This window comes from Neodiprion pinetum, chromosome 1 (genome assembly GCF_021155775.2).
Source record: "Neodiprion pinetum isolate iyNeoPine1 chromosome 1, iyNeoPine1.2, whole genome shotgun sequence".
In the NCBI taxonomy this organism is placed as follows: Eukaryota; Metazoa; Arthropoda; class Insecta; order Hymenoptera; family Diprionidae; genus Neodiprion; species Neodiprion pinetum.
In genome coordinates, this window is record NC_060232.1 from 12,162,030 (window position 1) to 12,180,490 (window position 18,461).

The 18,461-nt window shown below is 34.7% G+C and overlaps 1 long non-coding RNA gene across 1 annotated transcript; it reads right to left on the reverse strand.

The window, feature by feature from the left end:
- Positions 1 to 5,053: 5,053 nt before the first annotated feature.
- LOC124219989 (uncharacterized) lies at positions 5,054 to 17,039 on the reverse strand. Its single transcript, XR_006883498.2, has 4 exons — positions 16,844 to 17,039; positions 11,431 to 11,704; positions 6,562 to 6,676; positions 5,054 to 6,432 (listed from the first exon to the last, which is right to left on the reverse strand). It is a non-coding gene; the product is annotated as an uncharacterized lncRNA (long non-coding RNA).
- Between the last annotated feature and the right edge of the window lie 1,422 nt (positions 17,040 to 18,461).

Consider the following 18,461-nt stretch of genomic DNA (forward strand, 5'->3'; position numbering starts at 1 on the left):
TTCGACGCTCTATAAAAAAGGTCTCTTACGATTTTTTTCGAAGTCTACTGGTTCAAAAGTTATTCGAGCTCAAAGTTTAATTTATATAAAATTATCAATATTATCAAGTATATTTGAAAGATTAGCAGTTGTATGATAAAATATATTGCGTTTTTGTTCCAGGTTATTTTATTTGAGATCAATTTTAGTGATTACATCATGTTAAAACCTCAATAGATGCAAAATTGAAAATCATTTTTTACTGTTATCAATCGATATTGATTTCATGATATTATTCAAATGCTTTCGAGGATTACGATCGTCTGGCTGCTCGATCTTGAAAATATTACAGAATATCTCCCTTAACGAATTTGTGAACATCTGATTTCAATTAGAACTAATGTGGCGAATAAAATAAATTATCCGAACTATCCACTTACTCTTATCTTATCGTATGTATTCAGATTCATTGATCGTTTTAATTATTGTGATACCAGTTTTGGTATTGTAGATAAATTAATAGACGGAGCTTATGTAAAAAAAACAAAAAAATTATAGGTATAAATAAATATCCTGTGGAAGACAGTATTTTTCATCGCATCTCTAACGTTAGGCACGAATCAACAACGCATTGCGTACTTTCCCCAATTAACCTTCACTGTTCTTACCGATTTCCCATTAAAATTGTTCCACTTTCGTCACTTCAGGTTAAATCTCTGAATCAATTTGAAATTCACCCCTGCAAGCTTTCACGGTAAGTAAAATGTAGAAAAAAAAAAGTTTGCGCCGTCCACTCGCTTTTGAGTCGCTTATATTCTTTCTAGAAAAACGGTTGTGCATTTTTCATTACTTATCAGCTATCACAGCCTTAATTGAAAAAGCTGTTCATATTTTAAAATCTTTGTGCATTCGTCTTTTCGCCCTTTCATTCGATACATTATACAACCAGCGTTCTATTAGAAAGTATCTGTAACTACTTTTACGGTGATAAATAAAAATAAATTTACTTTTCCTAAGTATATACGGAATTTTCGTTGGAGAATATTCGCTCAATAGGCTTGTACGGACCTGTGCAATATTGAAAAATTCTTAAATTTATGCTAGCTTCGACATATATAGGTACACTTCTACGGAGCGATTGAATTTATCCGATGGTCCGACATGCGTTTATACATTTCCCCGTAAACTATGCGGCTGCTAAAATACAAAGATGAAGAAATATCAGTTAAATGATCGTCTGATTTACGGGATTGTAGAGTGATCTATTCACGAGAATACGAAATGTTTGATATTTTAGGGTTACTATTTTACTGCCATGTTGATTTATAGTACTGTAACTATGGTTCCCCCTTATTCTACATACTTGAGATGGTGTTTAGTAGTTTTTTGAAGGGAATGTCTACGATTAACGAATAAATTGTTCGTTTGCTGCGTCAACCAGTAACATCGTGGAAACAGTCTCGCTGTAGCATTGAAAGACATAGCACGAATTTCAAATATTTGAATGTATTTAACTTCTATCGATCAATTCAAGTTATATTTATTCCTTACGGGTAGTCACTCTTCTTAACAATAACAGAGTTTTAATGTAATGGTCAATGCGATAATAGCAGCCTTGAACATTTAGGTTCAGTTATGTTATCTGCGGTGAAGAAAAATTATAGTTTTTTTTACTAGTAAAAGTTGTTGCCTACGAAGTACATCAACAATTTTTCGTTTCTCTTAAAATTTGGCTAGAACACTACAACTGTAACACAGATCAGCGATGACTAGGTTTTCTGAATACTTGTAAATCGCATGTATATATAGATTTTGGTCCGCTGTTTCAGAATGTCAATTCCGTTCTCACGTATCACATCATGATTTTTTGTTATTCATATATGTATACACGGAGAGATACGCTTCTCAGAATAACTCTATTAAAATAAATATTTTTGTCACGTTCAAAGGATTAATATATAGTAAATCCATGTCTACTTCGTTGATATGAAGATTCAGACTTTGAGAATGTCATAGCTAACTCTGAAAAGGATGCCTGGAATTCGTTCGAAACTGTTGTTTCTAAATCGTTAGGCAACGTAAAAGATCATAATTATAAACATATTGTCCAAGAAATGTTGAGCAACTATAAAAACTTGGGCTGTATTATAAGTCTGAAAGTTCACTTTACATTAGATTGGCGCTAGTTTTCATATAATCGTTGTATTGAAGGGGGGGGGGGGATAGTTTCTAATATGATCCTGATGATATTCCGAAATTCTACGTTCTCAAATACCAATATTCGAGAAAAAATTCCGGGCAACGAGAAAAACAAAAATTTTGCTGAGCCATGTAGTATTGTTTTGATAAATCTTAGGTAATAAAAAAAAGGAATTTTTCATTTAATATTGCTTTCTTAAATCATGTATGAAAATTTCGATGAAAAAAATAACCAAAGCCGATTTCAAAAAACTACGCTTACTCTTGTATTAGGGTCGTTGTATGGTGGAAGCTTCTTCAATTTAAAGTTACTTCGGATTTTCGTATTGGTTTCAATGATCAAGGATGGGAGTTCTAGGTCTATTGTGAATGAGAACTCATTTATTCGTTCATATGGGAAAAGCCTGAGGCATAAAAACCCATGACGTGCTAATGATCTTATTTAAACATATTATCGTTACGTGTACATCCTATCATTACATGATATTGTTCGGGCCGTGCGCCGATATTTTGCAACGTCGCACACTTACACTAGTCTACTCATGGGTGATTAACCGATCACCCATTCGATAGAAGAGTTCGGTTTCGACTCTCTGTGCGTACGGTTCGCCTCGTTCACACACCGGATAGCTACGATTCGTCTGGCTATGCGACGATACGCGTATCGCTTGCGGACTCAACACACGTTGTGATAGAGATCAGTCTTTGCGAACAAAAGTGTTATTCCTTTTACGAAAATACCGAAGGTGGAATTAGTTATCTACCACCCCGCGCTTTTCCTCCAACCCTGCAGATTCAAACCCTCTCTCGCCAACCGCGCGAACGGATATCAAATCGACCTGATGTAAACGTACATCGCTCGTCTGACTCACACCATCGCAATCTCGCGTATATGATACGTTGTTTTTCGCTTTATTTTCGTGTATCTGTACCGGGGGATTTCAAGCTCTTTTCGTCCCCTCGGTCAGAAGTTCATTCTCAAAGCATCGGAGAATCTCGAGCCGTCGCCGTTCTCTCGATCTCTATGACAAGAACTGTTTTCGTCAAGCTCGTTACGTTGGATGTGTATCGGCCTTAGGCCTTGTCGAGAACGTGTTTTCCGAAACGCGTCGGTCTGACGACTGCTACAAATTCGCTCGCGCGCCTGCGCACTTGTCCGCGAAAATCAGGCGTCAGTGCTGCCATGAGCCGATAGAACGCGGCGATCTTGAGAAACTACTATGGCGCGATATCCAAACGTCAGTCACCAAACAGTCGTTGTCATCAAATCTTACTAAAACTATTCAAATATCAAGGGCAAAAAAAAACCACTGTTGACCGATGTTATCAAAACTTTAGTTCTAAGTAGTTTTATTTCATTCAACGTGTAAGTTTGCACCCATTTTCCGTTTAAAGACAGTTACATCTAAATCTGTTGAATGTTACCTGATGTATATCATATGAATATCGTTTTCATATTAGGTTCAGAACTAGTTTCACGAATATTAACATTCCAGTCAAAGAATTTTCAGAATATAAAAAGAAACGCAGACCTGTGTAATTGCTGTTAGTGGATCGGAAAAATAGGGAGATTGACCAAAACTTGTTTGAGTATTTTTTATTATTAACAGTTACACGTGTTCATACGTGTTGAGATATTCTTTTAGATAACCATTGATTTTCGTTGACTAAAGCAAGTAAAAGTGATACGAACAAAACGTTTTGGAATCGGTTTAGACGATTGCTGTTACATACATCCCACTTCAAGCAGGATACAAAATATTAATATGTATTAAATTCTATCGACATTCAATGAATTTGGTGTCTTGGACTGGTATATATGTCATGAACTGGTTAAAACATAACTCGCTATGTGGCATCCATTCTCTTCATTTCAGTGAGTGAAATATACACGAATGCGTTTATAGTTCGAACATCAACACTAGCTTGAAGTAATATTTTGTACAAGCCAGGCAACTTGGAGAGTGGGTGAGGGGTTCGCTGCATGAGATTAGGTCTCGGCAGTGACGGTTGATTAAAGGAGATATAGCAAGGTTTTAGTCCGAGGTAAATCCAAATTTACTATTTTATCCATCATAAGCACGAGTTGCACGAGATAAGAGAAGACTAAAATATTCCATATCTGCACTGCAGAATCCATACTGACCGGCTGGCCTTACTGGTATCGGCATTATCATTACCTACTGAGTCAGGCCAATTATCAATAACAGATCAGTACGCGATCTATTTTAATGGCAGAGCTGACAAACATACCGACTATCGATATTCTGCTCTCCTCGAGTTCATAGGTTAAAAAGAGACAGCGGATCTACCATTATCGACCAAACATACCAGTGACGTATTCGTTTTCGAATGAACACAGCATTTTACAGCTGAAAATTTCCAACGATAACTCGACTCTGTTTACCTTTTGAGCCTACAAAAAACACAATGGTATCTCTGGGTAACTCAATGGTGGATTGATCGTGAATACGATTGGCTGAGTATTTGAGTAACAGCCCTGGACTCCTGGTGCAGATCATTACGTCATCCACTCCATCGTTAACCAAGTTGGGCGGAAGTTCTGAAGTATCGACGGTTCACGATAGTGCCAGAGTAGTAAATATATTAAGAAATTATTAAATATTGAATAACATTTTTACGGATTAACGATAGTATTGTTGGCGGATGGATGTATTGAAATAGATGCAAAAAATTAGTATTTTTAATTTTCAAAATCTTGATGTTACGAAAAGTACTTGGGTAAGATTAAATGTTTAAATTAAAAAATTGAGATGATGCTTATTTGCACGACTGTATTAAAAATTGCTGAGAGTTTTGGTTATTGGTGACGATGAGATTGTGAAGGGATTTTGAGTAGTGGTAAAAAATTGTTAACAATAATAATTATTATGCCATGTTATTATTTAATCAATATAATTAATATAATATTTAATTGTTGTTGTGGTTTCTTAAAAATATTACCATTGGGCAAGCTTAAGAACAAGGGGTGAAGAAGTACAAATCTTAGGGGTTGAAGTAGGTACGGATTGTTTGAACATTGGATTTCTTAGAAGAATTGGGTAGAGAAAATATATTTTTGTGAGTCTGAAACGTAGTCGAAATATTGACATGGGAAACTAACATCAACTCAGTTCTCTGGCTTAGGGGGCTCCGAAAAACTCATAACATATTATTCGAGAATAAAATTCTATGATAATTATTGCTGTGTAATTAAACTGGTACTCAACTTAAACCTGGTACGATGTAAAGGAACAATAGTTTTGATGCAATACAAATACGCATCTGTGGAGCAAAATACGTCGCAGTATTCGCTGTTGAACCAAACACTTGAGCTGCACGCTGATGCAATGTAATAAGAACGCGTAACTGGTTTTAATTGAGCAAAAATGTACATTCATCAAGAGACATTTGTCGCAAGTGCTGAAACATGTCTTATATAACACGAATAAGCTTCATGCGTAAAAAAAAAGTGAATTTATCGATTTCAACACTTACGGAACAAAAAATATGACCTACATTTTATTTGGACAAAAGTTACTGGATAATATACCTACTTGTGTAAGCAGTACTTTAATAACTTGCTCAATTATATTATACGTGATTTTACAAGTGGGAATTGAATCGCAGTAATAATGTTTTTATTGTAATAGCTTGGTTAGTAATACTTAATATCTTAGGTTAACAGTAAAAAATTGGTAATTCCTTGTAATAAATATTACGTCCTCAAATTAACTGTTCATCATAGTACATGTTGTGTGTAGGGAATAAAAGTTTTCAGAAAAAGGAAGAATCGTAGGCTAGGGTAGGAAACAGATCTGAAATTGAACTGCACTGATTCTCTGCGAGATCACCTACTATTTTAATTTTTTTCGCTGGGTGCCTTCTGGCAAGAAGTGTTTACAAATTTTCACATTTTACGCCAAAAATGTTTCACTTTCGGTCAGAATACTTTTGCATTTTTATAGTATGCCACCCGAATGTTAAAACTATTGAGACACGTTAGCAGGATTGTCTTTAGTCGAAAAATCGCTGGTTGCGCCCTTTTGAAACCTAATCCCTAACCTTCGTAGTAGTTATCCTATTGTTAGTACCTTTTTAACCATTTCAAATATCAACGTCAAGTTGGTTGGGCAATTTTTTTTCAATCGTGGCTCGACAATACGTGGAATGTTCCCAAAATCAAGTTCACCTCACCAAATGGCTGCCAACCGTCGACTTTTTTGATCTGTGACTTCCGGAACATAACGTATACTGAAAAGAAAAGGAAAAATTTCAGTCATCAAAAAATTCATTGTCGGTACTAACTCGCTAAGTATATAATTTTCATTCATAGCTGACAAGTGTGAAATGAACGAATGACTCCAAAAACCTGGTACCCACTTGCTTCATTTACCGCTCCATCCAAAATTTCTGTTACACACAGGCACATATAGAAGAATTCAAGCGTTTATTGTCTTTCACGCAGTCGTCTTCCGGTATCAGGCATATACAACGGCTGTGGATAGAAAGAAGCTGTGATTATATACATCGTTCTTATATCAATATGCGATTATATTTGACGAAGAGAAAGAGCGTAGTGTAGTGATAAGTATCAGAGTCAAAGTCAGCGAAACCGTGGTCGCTGGCAAAGGTATCCCATTCAAGTTTCAAATAAAGTACTTGGAACTTTCCCAGTCCTTTAAATTTGTATCGCAAGTAAAACCGCGGATTTGCATCACGACATGAGACATGTTATTGAAAAAATTAAGTACTTTCAGATCCGAGGTCAAGATTTGCGGAGCCATTTTTTAACTTAACTTGAATTGTTGAATTGGCATAAATCCGACCTGTTACGCTTTGAAAGAAAATAAAAATCTTGTGCTTAATGTTACGACGATCCAACCACGAACTGCGTCATGCCTGGCAACGAATCGTACTTTTTGATACCACTTCCTAATTTTACAATGCCTATATACTGCACACAAATTTCATAGTCGAGATAGTAAGAGTAATAGGTTCTGTTAGTTACTATTAGGAGACCAATTCATCAATGACGATGAATATTCTTCCAGGACATCATTTGGTTCTAAGGCTGTATTTCTTCGATTCAAGTTTCATGTATGCCTAGCTTCTGAGGAGGGCCCCCCTCAAAGTGTCGAAACGTAAACGAGTTTTCAAAGTTCTCTGACTTACGATACCGAAAAACATTAATATGTACGCCCTGGGGTCCCGTTTAGCAATAAAATTAGACCCGTTTGGCAATAAGGCTTCATTCGTGATCAGTATTGTCGGCTTGGAACATTGCCGGAGATTTCTCAAACGGTTGCTTCTCGTCTTTTAAATTTTCATGCAGATGTTACGCCACCCGTACATTCTCGAAAGAATAGCAGGTTTCTCTGGTTCAAGATAGAGACCCGACCGGAATTCTTTCATCCAATCCTTACATTCGTACGACAACGTAATCGATAATTCCGTATTACGTAATCAAAGCGCAATTCAACGAAAGCCTTTTTTTTTAACGAAATTTGCCACTGAATATGAGATTCCTGCTCTGCTGGCAACCAAATATTACATTCAGAACCATGAGAAGCAACACTTTTTAGGAAATTTTTACTCTAAATTGAACGATGTTCGCCGTCGTCAACGTTTTTTTATTTTTATTTTTTTCTCATCGAATATTCCCGTAAATATTGCTAGAATTTTTACTAAATTGAGTGACTCGATCCGCACATAGAAACAGCCAGTGCGGAGTGATTATTCAGAAAATGGTACGCTCAACTTATTTGTAGTTGATCGCAAATTGTCGACAATGAATCGACAATGAAGGGCACTGACATTACAACAGTATCAATCCGAGGACCAATCCTCGACCAGATTGATTTTCTATTTCGGCTGAACGTGCTGTTTGCTTCAAAGTACAAGCTTCACCTTGGCAGATCGATCTGCCTCTTAGCCATCCAGCTCTTTACATTCGAATCTTGACATTAGGCATTTGATATTCAGTCAAATGCAGTCTCTTGCAAGGGAAAATGCTCTCGCCGCTACTGTCCGATCTGTATGATGGCAGATCCTGGAAGGTTCCCGATGGGAAAGAATATAAGAGGAGACTAAATTTATCACGTGCCAGAGGTGTTACTACTGGCATACGCGGTCGATACAGTAATTTTCGCAGACACGTATATCGGAATGAGGAGAGTTCTTTTTAATACCTCCATCAGGTTTGACGCACCAGCTGCATGTAGCATTTTTCCAGCGAGGGGCCATATTTAATTACGTCGAGCTTGCCGACTCGCTCAAATACCTATGCATCATAACTGATTTGCCCGAATCTATAACAAGCGTGCAGTATATCGTAGACAATTCGAGCAAAGCAGTTACGATACATAGGTATTCAGGCCAAGCTACAGAGATTTTTTCATGTAAAAAGTGTTAGAAGAAAACCAGCTGCGCCATTGTTTGTAAGATAGTTCCATATGATATAATGAGATGTTTTTCACTCGACTTTATTATTTGTAACGTTTTTATTAACAATTTTATGCAAAAAATCGTGTATTTTTTTTAGTTTTTTTTACCATCCAGCAACCAACGGCGCCGCCGAAAACTTTGTAAAAACTTTCAAATGAAAAATTAAAGCCATGGTAAATCAGGATTATGTAAATATTCAAGCTGCAATTGAAAAATTCCTATTCGTGTACCGTAGCTCAAAGCATACCTACCACTGCCGGAGAATCGCCAGCGAAATTATTGTTCAATCGCGAAATGCGAACGCCGCTCGACCTGCTACGCCCTAACGTAGACGAATTTGTAACGTTAAAGGAAGAAAAAGAAATAGAAAATTTCAAAGGAACTAATGTAACAAATTTTTTAGCAGGCGACGTTGTATTATCAAAAGATTTCCGTAAAAATTACACCCGAATTGTAAAAGCTGTAAAATACTTCTGTATGCTGACGAATACTATTGTACAAACAAAAAAAAAAAAAAATTATGTATCCGTGTGTTATGGAAAAGAGGAATTTCTATATCGTCCGAGACGGACTTTTATCAGGAAAGGCCGAACTGTGAACGTCGGGATAATTGTTACGACATTTACCATTACCATCTCTGTCCTGCTTGATTTATTTAATCCTGATTTTTAATAATCCTTACATACCATAAGCCGGAATGCTATAACTACCTTGTTGTAAACACGACGTTGAATATTTATATTCTTGTTCTTTATGTTAATACTTATCAATATTGACATGCTCGATGATTGATTTTGTTATGCGGATAATGATTTTGTAAAACAACTTTAAAAATGTCACAATGTCGATTTTCCATTCTAAAATACTAATACCGTACGATCGTTCGTCCTATTTCCATATACAAGACTTATTTTCATCCTAATTGAATTTAAAAAAATGTTCATATGCTCATCAATAATAAAAATTTTACTGAATAGAACCTTGAACGGTTTTTCTTTACACTTTAAGAAAATTGCGATATAGATTTCTATAGGCTATACTGCCGTACTTAGCAAAAAGGCAGTAAAGTTCACCTACTACCTTTTTTAAATTCCAGTGCTAATCTGTTTTTTTAACGATTTCCTATGTATGAGTGATAAAATATTCCATTAAAAACGTTATTTCAATATGATAGTAATTTTTTTAAGTGGGACAAATATTTTGAATCAATTACATTTCCCAAGTATAAAAGCAGTAAGTCTATTTCTCAAAGTAAGAAAGCAGTAATATTCAAATTGTACTGCTTTTATCATTTGAAAGAGATATATAAGTATTGCCTTTTTATTCTTTTAACTCTTCGTACCCGTAGCGTAGAGAGAATCTCTCACGCTCATTTTCAAACTTTTTTTTCTTTATAATTTCAAATGGAATGACCATTTGAAAATTTTTTCACCTTCACTGAATTTTATGCTTTACATGATAGTCAATAAAACTTTTCGAAAAACTCAAAAGTATGAAGCAAAAAAAAATATTTATTGACAGCTGTGAGAATTTCTCTCATCACTTCAGTCAAGTCGTTGATAAGAAAAACCTCAATTCGGATGGCTTCGTAATACTCCGGTTATTTCCGTAGTTTCTAGTCGCTATATTTGAAATTATATATAGATATATAAATATTCCATGTCACTCCGTGTTTTCTATGCTGTTGTAGTTATTGTTTTATTATTTTAAAATTAAAAAAATGTGATAACTAAGTATTGTTATAAATTGATTTTGAGTGACAATATCTTCTTTAAGTATCAAATAAGTAAGTAAATTTTTAAATTTATTTTTTCATCTAAATGAATTATTTTGTAAACATGTTACTATATGTAACCTACAAAGATATGTTTATGATTTTTTATGAATAATAAGAATTTTTAAATATTTTATTGTACAAAAAATATTAAATACTGCAATTATAGGACTATAAAAACATGATTTATTAAGTTGTTTTCGCTTTTTATCAAAATCAAATTCAAAATTTCGCTCTTAGCGCTTGCGCGATAGCGTGAGATTTTCTCTCATCACAAGGATCACGACTGTCATACGAAAGACACCGGGTACGAAGGGTTAATACGCGTTATGGTTATATTTTTTCATCTGTATTTACTGTGGAAAAAAACAATAATAGTCATTTTACTGCCTTCTTCTGTCGGATTCGTGACATTTCAGACTAAGACAGTGTTATAGCAGCGTGCATTTCCTTGACGTTGTTCTGATTAACAACTATTGAAGTTAAGTGCGTTTTTGAAAAAAATTGTGTTTTTTCACAGTCTTAACAATTATTATTCATTTTATCATTATGACATGTTGTGTTTGTAAGCATTGCGAATTTTTATTCTACATTACTGCCTTTTCGTTTACAGCAATTAAAGGCAGTACGTCACTTATTTTGGGCACCTTGATTACATATTTCCTGTATGTATACTTAATTAACTTTTTATAGATTCATGTAGTATATTATTAGTAATTTAATTGTAATTATAGAAGAATAATATCATTAATTTAGTTTTAAAATATCTGAAATTTAAATTCCATTTTTCTCCAATTTCACTTTTTGTATTTTACTGCCTTTTTCCTAAGCACGGCAGTATAATATTTTGTCGGTCTAACACTATCTGACGTTAAATTTTCTTGTCGTGAGTTTCAACTTCCAAATTTTCAAATGAAAATTTGTCTATTTCTTTCTTGTTTTCATATTTTCGCGTTAGGACTGTACGCTTGATACACACATAATCGATGGACAAAATCAGAGATTATTCGATTCCGGAAATTCATTCATACCTGCATTCGACATGTTCCTCGACATCTATTGAGATGTACTCCGAGTGTGTCTCATTTTTCGCATCCCTGTATCGATGTTTAACGATAATTTGCTTCTTGGTGATTTTTGACGGTTTATAGTTGAGACGTGACGGACAGTACCCGTAGCACCTTTTGACGGAAATCACGGGTGGGTCAAACTTTGATAATGGCACAAGATCTATGAGCCTTTCACGTGGCTGAGGGTAGGCCAATTTCATTTGCCCTCTATTATTTATAATAAGATCGTGTTGGCCTGGAAAATATCGTCTTCGTAAAGATCCCACAAAAATATTTACAATCTTGATCCACCAATTCCCATCCAGCATTAGGAATTAAAAATTACACCCACATGATACGATGAAAGGTGACTAATTGCAGGGACGATTCATCGGTTTGATGATGAAAACATACAATAGCGAAATAAATACGAAGAGCGAGAGGGAGTCGATTTGATCGAAGAAGATTTTAACGAAACGCTTCGTCGGTTCTACCTAAAATATGTCGAAAACGTGGCGAATGCAACATTTTCCAACGTCTTTCAGCTCTCAAGGAAAAGACATTTTGAAGACGTCCTTAGTTTACTGGACAGCTTATCAACGCCTCCAAGGTGTCATTCAATCAGCAAGTGCTTAACACAGATCGACGCAACGTGATATCAGAGCTATAAAGTCGATGTAACGAGAAATGAGTCAACTCTCAATACGTAAAAATATCTGAAATCACGTAAATTAAAAGAGAAAGAAAAAATTTCATTTGTTATAGTAACTAGAAAAATTCGGTAAACAGGTAATTGCAACGCAAAATCAGTTTGTTCGGCTTGCTGCACTTTTTTAGTTAAATAAGGCTTTAACGTCAATTTATTGTTGCACAAGCTTTAAATTTTCGCAACAGTTACATGAAAATATAGTAACAGCGATCGTAATGAGAAAGAATAGTAACGGATACTAGACTTTCTGGTAACAGCTACACTGAAAGAAATTTTATTGCACCATTTGCTTTTCCGCCCACCAAAAAGTACAATAAAATATAGCACTTTAGGGACAATCGCGGTACAGTCGTGAGAAGTACAATAGTGAGTAACGAAATGCACAACATTCATAACAATGTTTCAAAGATCTTAATTCTTGCTTGTCAAGATAATATTAAGGGCGTTGCCTATGCCTCGAAGAGTGCGCGCGAACAGAGACTCACGATTTTCCTTCTCATTTCCTCATTTTTAAAGATAATCAGGTTCTTAGGGGGTCATTTTGAAGATAAAGAATAGATCTGTGTCGCTCGTTTTGCCGAATTTTCGATTTCGCTTCCAGATTTGTGAAAAACGTACTTGAAAGTACGTTATCTTTGAAGTGAGACACGGCGGACAGTGAATTTTTTTTCGAAATTCGGCAAAACAAGCCAAGTTAGAGCTTTCTCATAATTACATGTATCAGGTCCAAGGTCTTCTACACATTACGAATAGGGAGTGGTGCTATTTTATAGTTTGGACGCCAAAGGGATTGATTTTTGATAAAATGAAACGTGACGATAAATTCTGGACCGAAAAAATGGAGAATAAATCAGCAGATTTCTTTCACTTTTGTTTGTTACCCGAGATCGTAGATTCTAGACGCGCCCGACAACTCTCAATCCGCGAACCCAAAGATAATAGCTTTGTATGTAGCTTACGTGCAATATTTCTGTGATTTATGTTTAGTTAGTTATGTGTATTACTATGCCAAAAATTTGCTAGTCATATTGTTATAATTATATATCTGATTGATATGATATGATGATACGAGATCCTTTTCATACAGATTTTGTGATTATGTTTATCAAGTTTAAACGAGTTTAATTTTACTTTCACCATTTTATATTATTTTTTATCATTTTGAATTTGTTTGGTGCAAACCCGATCATGGTTGCGAGGTACGGACGGGTTAGGTGGGTCTCTGTTTGATAGCGACCTCCACGTGGTGAGACCTGGGAGATTGATGATATTTTCGTTGCTATATCATGAATTTGCTAACAGCTATTCGTTGCAATTTTCAATTTAAAATTACCTGTGACGACGTCTGGCCGGTATTCGTAAATAGTTACGTATTATTTTCGAGACTGTATCAGGAACAGCTCTCAGCCAATCAAGCTATGCTTTGACCTAACTCAAGACAGTCCTGCAAATCGAACCTGACTATGAATACCGGCTATTAGACTATTACCAGTCACGTGATCCCATTGCGTAGAAATACGGACGCCGGTGAATATAAATTTCGTTGAAATATTAAGAATGTATATCTATATCAACATACGTATGAGGAATACTACGTCACGTCAATCAAAAAATGAACTCGTATTTTTTCAATCGATTCATACTTTTTTTCACATGAAATAAAGGTAAAAAGAATCGACACGCATTTTGGTGTTCGTCCGAATTATGTTTGTTTTCGAAAGTTACAAGACAATCGTTCAATTTTGATGCAAAAGGAGCGCGCATATATCCGGTTCTATTCCACGTAAAGACATCATTTACAGTGCATTCGGAAGATGAACGAATAAGCTTTCATAAAAAAAATGCAATGTTGAAAATTATTGAAAATCCCAATTTTTATAAACAATTCAAATGTTCGACGATTTTTACCTCATTAATGACAAGTTTTTGAATTATAAAAAAAATAGTTTCGGGTTGCTTATTAAATTCTGTATTACTAGTAAATTTTTCAAGTGGAATCTGAAAGGAGTCTACTTTTTTTTTCTATTATTCATCAGGTGCTGCGGCGTGCTATCATATACGTATAATACCTATGTGCCTTGTAGAAACACACAAAACTACGATTCAAATACAGTCTAACCTCGACTATTCACTATATCATGGACCCTCTTTAGCTCGAATAGTCAAATAATTAGAATTGTGAAGTCTACAGAAGTTAACGCGCACTTTCGAGTCATTAAAAATGGTGAATAAATATTTTTACGTAACGAGCTCAGGAACCAGTTGGAGTTCACTGCGAGTCAGGTAATACGGATTGTTTTTTTTTTTAAGAACTTGGAGGCGTCAATGACTGCCGATCTTGGTTAAACGGAATGTCTTAATGATAGAAGAAGCGAGTTTCAGCGGAGCACGAATCATCCTTTATACTACCCGTTTTCAAACTCGTTTCGCGCCGAAATCATACTAATTGTAAAATTATTCATACTAATAATGAATTCCCAACTTTGACTTTATATCCGTGATCAGTGAACCTAAAGATTACGTGATACCAACTTTTATTCGAATCTGTTTATTAGGGTGTTTCGAAAAAAAAAAAATTTTTTTTTTCTTCCAAACAGGCTCAAAAGTTTTGTTTGGGTGTAAAAAAAATTACTGTGAAAAAATGAGCCCTTAATATTAATATTAAGATAGTCCTCATCGCATTTTTTTAATTCCCATAAGAATAACATGGAAAAAATTATTTTAGCTTCTTCTGATTTTTATACCTTTTAAACGACCAATCGACTAAAAAAGCGCTATTCTGATCATTGCAGAGAATTGAACGTTCTACAAAAAACGTCTGAAAACATTTTTTGATCAGTCCACTCGATGAAAAGTGATTCAAGATCAAAGTTCACTTTTTCAAAAATTTGAAAGTTACCAAGGACGTTGCTGAACGCGAATACATTATTTGTACATTATTGTCATAACAGCTAAACAATTTACCATTGAAAATCCACAGTAAGAGTGAGATCCAATAGAATGTCTCTGCACCAGTAGTCTATAAAAAAATTATCTATTTTTTTTTTTTTATAAGTAGTTTGCAATAAAATTATTGTAGATATGAATTAGCATTCGCACTAGAATCACAGACCTGTATATCAGGTGTCAAAAAAAGAAGGCACAAGTTAAGTACTATTTTAAGTGTATCCTGTAATGAAAATAGAAACAATTAACACTTCCATCACTTATTATTAATAATCATATACCGCAGAAACGATATCGTCGTTGAAAACATGACATAATGCACAAGGAATGCACATGAAGTATATAACTGCTGCCTAACTCTTTAGTTACAACAGTTGCAGTATTTATTACAGGTTGTTCGCAGCCATCGAAAACGTTTTCCCAATTGTTACAAAAAATCTCTTCGTTAATAAATATTTGATGTAAACAGATGAGCAATTTTGTCGACAAAACTTATCAATCAAAGTGATCAGATTATTACAATAAAATTTTTTATTTTTTGCTTTATATTTTGCCCAGAACAAGAAAAAGTTTAAGACTAAAATTAAGAACAGCTGTGTCTTTAAATTAGAATCGATATGATTTTTTAATGGTAATATAAATTTTTTAAGCCAAATTCTGCGAAGAAATTCTTTAAAAGCATTATATTTATTTGAATTAACAAAAAAAAAAAAATCGTTGGTCAACATTTATCAGAAGTCCAATTCATGTTTGACAAAAAATTTGATCCTCATTTCGACAATAAAACCAAGAGTTTTGGTGTAACATACAAAAATCGATAAAATTTTTGAAAATTTCAACTATAATCTTGAATCACTTTTGAACGATTGGACTTAACAAAAAATATTTCAGACCTTTTCTGTAGAACGTTCAATTCTCTACAAAGATCAGAATAGCGCTTTTTTAGTCGATTGGTCGTTTTTAAAAGGTATAAAAATCAGAAGAAGCGAAAATAATTTTTCCCATGTTATTCTTATGGGAATTAAATAAATGCGATGAGGACTATCTTAATATTAATATTAAGGGCTCATTTTTTCACAGTAATTTTTTTTACATCCAAACAAAACTTTTGAGCCTGTTTGGAAGAAAAAAAAATTTTTATTTTCTTTTTTGAATCACCCTACTGTTTATCCATTCTCAAGATATCTGCACATTTTCATTTTATATCAGATTTGTGTTATTCAAATAATTTGAAAAATATTAAATCGATCGAAGCCAAAATCTCATCAGTTATAAATTTGAAAAATCCGCGTCGATGGATACCAAAATCACAAAAATCCGGTAACTCGTTCTCGCAATATCGTCGGAAAAATAAATTAATCGCATAGATAAGTAAACGCATACATAATAAATACATATGCATTCATACACACACACATGCGTCCATCTGAGAATGATTGGAGGTGTTTTTCTACGCTACAAAACGGGAAGATCTAGTAAAAATTCAACCTTTGTTGTGAGGAAAGAGGAAAACGGAAAGCTAAAGAACGAATTTCTAATTGCCGGATGAGAATTGGAGGATCATAAATTCTACACGTACAGGTACACAGTTTAAAAAACTTAATACGTGCGATCTAGTGTATATTATATGACTTTTGTTCTAAAAATTTTACACTATTCTGATTATTTGTACGTCAAAATTTCGGCATAATAATAAATGCATTTTGCGATAGTAAAAAAAAGTGTTTCAAATGTACTCACTCAAGTTATTTTCAGAGATATACCCATCTGTAACATTGATTTTTTCCCGTCCGCAAGTATAATTCTGCGCATGTAATACCGTGAAAAATGCAGAAAATATCAATAAGAACTTCATGATTTATTTATCGCGTGACTTAAACTTCCGTTTCCTCCGGCGACGTTCAACCGAACCAAAGGTACAGCAGCGACTGAATTCCGGTGCCTAGAGCGGCGTCCTAATATGTCAAGCATCCAACGACCCCCACCAGTTGTATCGCGACTGGTGGAGTGGCGAGCGTAAATTCACCGTCTATGAACCATAATTCATGGGTGGGAATGTCACTCGCAAACCAGGAAGCCGGCGTCCGCGGCCCCTCCCAACATTATCGCTACGCGTTACGAGACTCGGCGTATCCCTGGACCAAACGGAATGGACCGGGAATTGGAGTGGTGGGGGTGCTGCCGAGTAGGGCGACAAGGATAGCGATAGCGTCACCAAGTGCCGGACGCATGAGGTTACCTATGCTGATATTACGAAGAGGAAAGACGTGTATTTTTGTATTTTTGCGTGTGTGTATGTTTGTAATGAATAAACTGAAAAACTACTCTGCCGATTTCAAAAATTCTTTCACCGTTGGAAAGCTACGTTCACCCTGAGTGACACGGGCTATGTTTATTGCTAGAAAAGATTAGGGATCCTTACTAAAACTTAAGTAACGTAACCCGAGGTGTGAAAAAAGTGCCCTAAAACGTCTTTCGTCGCACGCGCTGCGGAAACTATTGATGATAGAACAAAAGTAGGTTCTACAATTTTAAAGAACATATCAATATGTACGAAAAACTTCGCGATACCATATGTCCAACTATTATCGTTGTGTCACAATAACCACTTTTTACATTTTAAAAGTTGATAGAAATACCGACCAAAATTAGACCGCACCATTCATATTTCTGTTTAAATCCTTATCCAAATGAATCATATTGTTTTCAAGACTGTTTCAATTCGTACAGATTACTATTTGAATTGTTATTACGAATTTAATAAGTCGTAGAAATATAAAAAATAAACACTGTCGCGTTGTGCATGTTATTCGTACCTTTTTATTAATCCTTATCCAAATAACTTATTTTTTATTCAAAATTGTTTCGATACCTGTAGATTACTTTTTGAATTTTTCAAATCGTATATTCCATTCGAAAGATATTAGGAATTCAAAAAGTCACAGATCAGCCACGACACGGTGCGGCAGCGCCTTTTCTATGCTAGCCAGGCATTGCAGCGGTGCGGAAGAGGCGCGGGATATATATAATTAATAATCTTAAAAATAAATATGCGCACATGAAACAACAAAAAACGTAAAAATAAAAAAAAAAAAACAATAAAATAATGTAAATATATAAAAAACTTAGGAAAATTCATTAGGTAGGATCACATAAAAATGTAAAATGTTGTAAAAATATGAATAAAAAAAAATACTGAATAATCTCTCTCACTTAAGATTCAATACGTTACTTGAATAAAAAAAACGATTGGAAAGAAATGATTAATAAATCTTGCAATGGTCACACACATATATTGGTCAGAGAACTCAGGAATATCTGTGCACACCTCGTGCACCAGTTCTTTGAAATTTCAGCA